This window comes from Neophocaena asiaeorientalis, unplaced genomic scaffold, assembly GCF_003031525.2.
Source record: "Neophocaena asiaeorientalis asiaeorientalis breed wild unplaced genomic scaffold, Neophocaena_asiaeorientalis_V1.1 scaffold55, whole genome shotgun sequence".
In the NCBI taxonomy this organism is placed as follows: domain Eukaryota; kingdom Metazoa; phylum Chordata; class Mammalia; order Artiodactyla; family Phocoenidae; genus Neophocaena; species Neophocaena asiaeorientalis.
Window position 1 is genome coordinate 1,152,957 of NW_020175684.1, and position 7,732 is coordinate 1,160,688.

At 40.7% G+C, this 7,732-nt stretch overlaps 1 pseudogene; it reads right to left on the reverse strand.

Moving 5' to 3' along the window:
• Positions 1-2,345: 2,345 nt before the first annotated feature.
• Positions 2,346-7,732, reverse strand: part of LOC112390923 (uncharacterized) — an 18,928-nt pseudogene continuing 13,541 nt past the window's right edge.

A 7,732-nucleotide genomic window follows, 5' to 3' on the forward strand; every position in this document is an offset into this window, starting at 1 on the left:
CAGTTCCCACTCAGTCAATTCCTATTAAAGACTTCTGAGGCCAAAGAGAAGTGGAAGGATTAATTCTGGTAGTCATTTGCCAAATTCACATTAGAGAGAGTAATTCACCACATTTGGAAAATTAGCTAAGACTCTTTACAAAGAAGATCTAAGACTTCTAATTTTATAAATGATTTCACTTTGACACATTTATATGATTCAGTTAAACCCTTTAACTTATAGGGGAATGGTCACTGAATCCCTATCAAAATCTTGGCATATAGAGCTTAATTGATTTAATGTCTTATGCAGTTCGCACTAGAAGTAGAGAAGAAAAGTTTACAAATGTTGATGAACAAAGTAGAATGATTTCAAGAAAAACATGAACAATTAGCTTCCTCTGTATTAGTCAGAGTTATCCAGAAAAACAGAATAAATAGGAGAGAGAGGGGGAGAGAGAGAGAGAGCGAGAGAGAGAGAGAGAGAGAGAGAGAGAGAGAGAGAGAGCAATTTATCATAAAGAATTCACTCATGTGATTATGGAGGCCTGTAAGTCCCAAGATCTGCAGTCTGCAAGCCTGAAGACCAGGAGAATCGATAGTGTATTTATACTCCAAAGGCTGGTAGGCTCAAGATTCAGGAAGAGCTGAAGTTTCAGTTAGAGTGCAAAGGGAGGAAAAGAGCAGTGTCCCACTCCTGGGCATAAATACAGAGAAAACCACATATATAATAAGAAAACCATAATATAAAAGGATACATGCACCCAGATATTCATTGCAGCACTATTTACAATAGCCAAGACATAGAAGCAATCTAAATGCCCATCGACAGATGAATGGATAAAGAAGATGTGGTACATATATACAATGGAAGATTACTCAGCCATAAAAAAGAATGAAATAATGCCATTTGCAGCAACATGGATGGACCTAGAGATTGTCATACTAAGTGAAGTAAGTCAGACAGAGAAAGACATATCAAATGATACCACTCATATGTGGAATCTAATTTTTAAAAAGATGCAAATGAACTTATTTACAAAACAGAAACAGACTTACAGATATTGAAAACAAACTTATGGTTACCAAGGGGGAAACACGATGGGGGAGGGATAAATCAGGAGCTTGGGATGAAAACACACACTACTATATGTAAGATAGATAACCGACAAGGACCTACTATATAGCACAGGGAACTCTACTCAGTATCCTGTGATAACCTATATGAGAAAAGAATCTAAAACCAAACAAATACATTATATGTATAACTGAATCACTTTGACGCACATCTGAAACTAACACAACACTGTGAATCAACTATACTCCAATAAAATTAAAATATTATAAAAAATAAATAAAGTAAAAAAAAAAAATCTATGTCTCAGCTTGAGGGCAGAAGTGCAGGAAGAAATTCCTTTACTCTCTAGAGGGTCACGCTTTTTGTTCTATTTAGGCTTTCATAAGATTGCATGATATCCACAAATATTGGGAAGGACAACCACTTTACTCTGTCTACTAATTCAAATGTTAATCTCTTCCAAAACACCTTCACAGACACACCTAGAATAATGTCTGACCAAATGTCTGGGCACCCTGGGGGCCTACTCAAGTTGACACAAATTAACCATCATAAGTCCACGCCTTGTCAACATGGCACCCATACGCATTTCCTTAAAACCATACTTAATCTCCAATGAAAGACAATAACAAGGTCATAATTTTACCTAAAATTATACAGCTATTCTGCATACAATAAAAAATACACTAACTCCTTACACAGAGGAGAAGGTAAAGTTCATGAGTGATGTTTACTTTTTTTGATATCCCATAACTAAAATACTATGATGTAGAATTGATAATACTTAAATACTATAATATAAATTCAACACATTTTACATTATATAATAAGAGAATAAGAGAGGTATGAAAACAAAGATCTTTTCTACACACAAACACACACACACACACACACACACACACACACACACACATCCCCCAACATAGTCATTACATAGTGAGGAGGTCCTTATTTCTGTAACTGATTTTGTGCTCAAAGCTGGTATTTATGACTAACTTCTTCTATTATCCATTCTGTTTTCCCTCTGCTTTTAGCAAGCCATCAGTAGTCCTGCCTGGATTGGACTGTAGTTTTCCATTGGCCATAGTCACAAAACATGGTAATATTAAGAGATGTCCTAAGAAATCTATATTCCAGACACATTCTTCATTATGTCCACTGTAGAGTAGTTGTCCAACATCCCCTTGGTAGTCAGGATCAATCATCCAAGACAGCACATTAACTCCCTTCTTTGCCTGTTGATTTGGAGGCATAAGGAGCCCAAAATGGCTGAGCAACAGTCTTAACTTTCAGTTTAATGGAAACATTGTTGTATCTCCTAGTGAAAGCATTCCTTGTTTTGGAACTAAAACCTCTAGGACAGCAGAGTATAAGGTCATGGTAACAGGAAGCAACAATTTTGCTAGGGTGTGTCACTAGAGGTAAAAGTAAGTGGTACCATTCTCATTTTCACTTCTTGATTCCTGGACCCATTAATCCTGGCTGTGGAAGAAAAAGCACCATATATTGAATGGTGATTCAGAGCATATGTAGCCTCTGGAGAATCTTACCTCAGCTTGGCAAAGTATTGCCACCTAGCTGGTGCTGTAACTGAGTCTTCAAAAAGCTATTATACCATTCTGTCATGGAAAACAGAGAATTTCATGATTGTGAGCACATTGACATAATTTTTGTGCTGTGAAGTGAATTCCTTAATCAGAAGCAATGCTGTGTAAAATATCAGGATGGTGGATAAAGCATTTTGAAAGTCTACAGATGAGGGTTTTGAAGCATTGCTTGCAGGGAAAGGAAATTTGTATTCAGAGTAAATCTATTCCAGTAAGAGTAAAACATAGCCCATTCCTAGATAGAAGCTGTCAAAGTTAGTCAACCTGCCACCAGATAGCTAGCTGACCACTCCCAGGGAACGGTGCCATATCAGGGGTTCAGTGTTGGGCTCTGCTGCTGGCAGATTAGACCTCAGAGGTGGCTGAATCCAGGTTGGCCTTAGTGAATGAAGTCCGTGGCACTGAATGCATGCATAACCTCCATCCCTGCCACCATGGCGACTTTGTTCCTGAGTCCACTGGCTGAGGAAAAATGCTGACGGGTGGTATACACAGAATGTGTCATTCTATCCACTTGATTGTTAAAATGCTCTCTTTGATGATCATTCACATGGGACAGAAATATTTTCTTGTTTTCTTTCCATTCAGAGAGGTCTACCCACATGCTCCTTCCCTACATTTCCTTGTCACCAGTTTTCTAAACATGTTCCTTCCAAATCCCTGACCATCCAGCCAAACATTGGCCACAGGTCATGAATCAGTATATAATCTCATGACTGGCCATTTCCCCTTCCAAGCAAAGTGAACATCTGGGTAAACATCTCGAAGTACTGTCCATTGGGAAGACTCCCCTTCACCACTGTTCTTCATGAATGTCTCAGAAAAGAATTGCAGTGCTAAAGTTGTCTACTTTAAGGTGGTGCCTGCCTATCATACAGAAACATCAATGAAACATCAAACCAGGCCCAGTAGTTCTCTTTCACTGTCAACCAATCTTATGGAATTTTTCCTGAGGCCAAAGGTGTAGGCTGGGACAGAGAAAACAGTGTAGCAAGAGTGGAGACCATGAGTATTTGGGCCACTTCATGTAACTTACTTGTGCCTTCTGGGCTAGCTCAAATCTGATCAGGTACATTTACTTCCATTCAAAGATGAGGTGTTGCTGTTCGTGCTTTATGGCTTGGTGGGTCAGATTACACCCAGTTCATGATAGGCAGCTATAATGGCAACTTGGCAGCCCATGGTTAACTGTTCAGTCTCTACTATTGCCCAGTAGCAGGCCAAGAGCTGTTTTTTGAAAGGATAGTAATTTACAGAGGATAGCAGGGCTTTGCTCCAAAATCCTGAGGACCTGCACTGTGATCCACCTATGGGGGACTGCAAAAGTCTCCAAACAGCATCCCTATCTGTCACTGACACTTCAAGCACCATTGGATCTGCTGGATCATATGAACCAAGCAGCAGGGCAGCTTCCATGGCAGCCTGGGTCTGTTGAGGAGATTTATCTTGTTCTGGGCCTCACTCAAAACTAGCAACTTTTTTGGATTACTCAGTGAATAGAACAGAGACACAAACCCAAAGGAAGAATATGTTGCCTCCAATATCAAGAGAGGTCCTCTAGATGGTGTGCTTCTTTTTTGGTTGTAGGAGGGACCAGATTCACCTTTGAAGGGATATTTTGTCATGCCTCACACCACTGAACTCCTAGAAATTTCACTGAGGTAGGGCCCCTGAATTTTTGTCATATTTTTTCCCCCACACTCTGACAGGTAAATCTCTTACCAGTAAGTCTGGAGTAGTTGTTCTTTTCTGCTCAGGAGGTCCAATCAGCATAATGTCATCAGTGTAATAAACCAGCGTAATACCTTGTGGAAGGGAAGTGATCAAGATCTCTGGGAACTAAATTATGACATAGAGCAGGAGAGTTGATAGACTCTTGAGGTAAGAGAGTGATACTGTATTGCTGGCCTTGCCAGCTCTAAACAAACTGCTTCTGATGATCCTACTGACAAGTATGGAGGAAAAAATTATTTGCCAGATCAATAGCTGCATTCCAGGAACCAGGGGATACATTAATTTCCTCAAGCAGTGAAACTACCTCTGGTACAGAAGCTGCAATTGGAGTCACAACCTGGTTAAGGTTATGATGATCCACTGTTATTTTCCGAAGTCCATCTGTCTTCTGCACAGGCCAAATAAGCAAGTTCAATGGGGATGTAGTAGAAATCACCATACTGCATCCTTTAAATCCTTGATGGTGGCACTGTTCTCTGCAATCCCTACAGGACTGCTTTTGGCTTATTATTCTCCTAGAGACAGTTAACAGCAGCTTCCACTTGGCCTTTCTGACCATAATAGCCCTCAGTTCACCGGTCAGGGGACAAAGCCAACTTATGAGTGTATCTAATCTAATTATGCATTTCAGAACTGGGGAAGTAACCACAGGATGGGTTGGGAGATACACTTGTCCCATTATGAGATAGACTTGAGCTAAAACTCAACTGGTCGCCAGACTTCCAATGGTCCCTACTCTGACTGATAGACAACAGTGATGCTTTGGGTCTCCTGGTATTAGTGTCAGTTCAGAGCCGTTGCCCCCCAACGTCTGATGATTTCCTTTCCCCCAACGCACAGTTACCCTGGCAAAAGATCATAGGTCCCTTTGAGTAAGGCTAGGAGAAAAATGAATGATACATTTTTAGCAGTGTACCAGGGGCCCTCCTCAAGGGGGCCCAACTTTCTCTTCATTCAAAGTTTTCTGGGTCTGCAAACTGTCTCAGAAATCTGGTCTCGTGGGTTATGTCCACATTCCCATTGTTTGATTCAGCTTAGACTTTTGTTCACTTGTTCTAGAATTTTTCTGCTTTTACAGATCAAGTAACATTTTAATAGATTTCCTATTTATTTCACTTCTAGGAACTCCAGGATCAACTAGCCAATGTCATAGGTCTCTGTGAGTCAAACAATTCTTATTACTGCTTTCACCCTAAGGTCTGTTTATGGGAACCACACTCACCTTGCCTTTGGTGGTTGATGCTGACACTTTGTCCCTACCACTCCAGGATCAATTACTCCCCTTGCATTTAGGTTTCCCAATTCAATGACCACAATGCCCACTGTAAGGTCTGTTCTACAACAAAGAGTGATCACAGAGCTTACAAAAGTATTCCTCACAGATGTGATGAAAGTTGTATCTCTGGACCTTCCCAGTGTGGGTGAGTAGTTTTTAAATGACAAATCTACTCTAAAATTCCAATCCCACTAAGCCTTTGAATCACTTCTTCTACATTAAATCAAGGCAGGTTCTGAAACTGAGCAGAACCCTGTGGGGTTCCTGGGCACAAAAGCCTTTCTGTGTCCCCCATTTCTCAATTACAGGAAATAGGCTTCATTCAGTCTCCAAGACCCTGCCCAAAACAGTTGCTAATTAGAGAAGGGAGGCAATACAGAGAAAAGGGAGGAACAGTCAAGAAACAATAGTGCAGCCTCGGGGCAAGGTCCTGGTTCTCCCTCAAGAGGTATACATAACAATATCTTTGAGCAGTTTTGCAGATACTGAAATATTTCTGCATACTCACCAAGTGGGAGAAGTTAACTGTATGCTGCCCACAAGCACGTAGACCCCAGACAGGTTGGAACCAGAAGGTTGATGCTGACTCCCATTTACCTCACCACCAACCAATCAGAAGAATGTCCATGAGCTGTTCACACCACCTTTGACCATTATTATAAAACTCCTCACTACATGCTCCAGGTTGGGACACACAGTTTTAAGGGCATTAGTCTGCTGTGGCCCACTTTGCCTGGCAAAGCAATAAAACTATTCTTTCCTACTTCACCCAAAACTCTGTCTCTGAGATTTAATTTGGTGTTGGGGTACAGAGGCCAGATTCATCTTCAGTCTGACATTTCTAACTCATTCACTGTGGGCCACCTGTCAATGATCTATGTTTCAGGCAAACAAACTGTTAGTCATTTCTAACTCTCCAAGTTGCAATATTAAATGTAGAATCTGCTTAGAGAGCCCATATCAATAAATTCAGCCTGGTCCAGCTTTATATTTTTTCCAACATTATCCCACACCCTTCCATGCCCAGAGGACATGTGCCCCAAATTTCTGTCTGTGTAAATTAGAAAACTCAAGTAGCTATTTGGAGGTGTTAGTGCACCTCCTCATGGGTTACACTTTATTCCTCACTTTTAGGGGTCTGCTGGGACTTGAGTCTAATTATAGGCCTAGAAGCAAAGAAAACTGGGGGAGGGGACTGAGTCCTGAGGAGAATCTCCATTGTCTTGCGATAACAACTGCCTCTGGGGAGGTCATCACAGTTTCCTCAGGGAATGTAGAGTTGATCTTTTCAGACAAGGTGGAGAGGCATTTACACGGAGAATGTGGAGGCTGCTTCCACTGGGAGTGGGGAGGCCTCTTCCATGGGCAAAGAAGACTCACCAGGATTTAGGGGTTTGATATCCCCAACTTTACTGGAGTCTTCCCACAAGTCCCCTTTCCAGCTTATAGGATCCCATTCTTTAAAAAGTAATGCCCTCACATTTACAGTAGACACTCTGTGAGGTTGGGAATTTAATTTGCATTGAAATTCATCCATTGGCAGGAAGGAATTCTGGGTTAGGTTTTCAACATTCTCAGTCTTGTGCCTATTGAAGATAAGTCTCTTTCAGGGCACACACAGAAGTTTTTAGGTCTTCATGTGACCCTTGACCTTGGAATTAAAATCCCTGATCTCATTCATTTCTTTCCCTACTTTGTCCATTGACATTAGGAGCAACCCACCAGTCTCACTGACATTCATTAGTTTGAGAAAAAAATCCCAAAGTATCAAATACACAGTTATCAAGCTCCTCGCGTCTTACAAAAAGTTGATTAGGATTACCCTGTGGTGACATTTTGTATACCTCCATTGCTAGATCATTCTGTAGACTATCAATGATCTCTTTTACTATTGGAAATAAAGTCATTCATATCTTTAAATATAATAAGATTTGAGAGCCAGTTCCAGAATCTCCAGAACTAAATTAGAAAACTTATCCTTACAATTCTGTCCCTCTTCAATTATTCTTGGTACCAAAATCTGTGTTAGTCAAGGTTCTGCAGAGAAACAGAAACACTA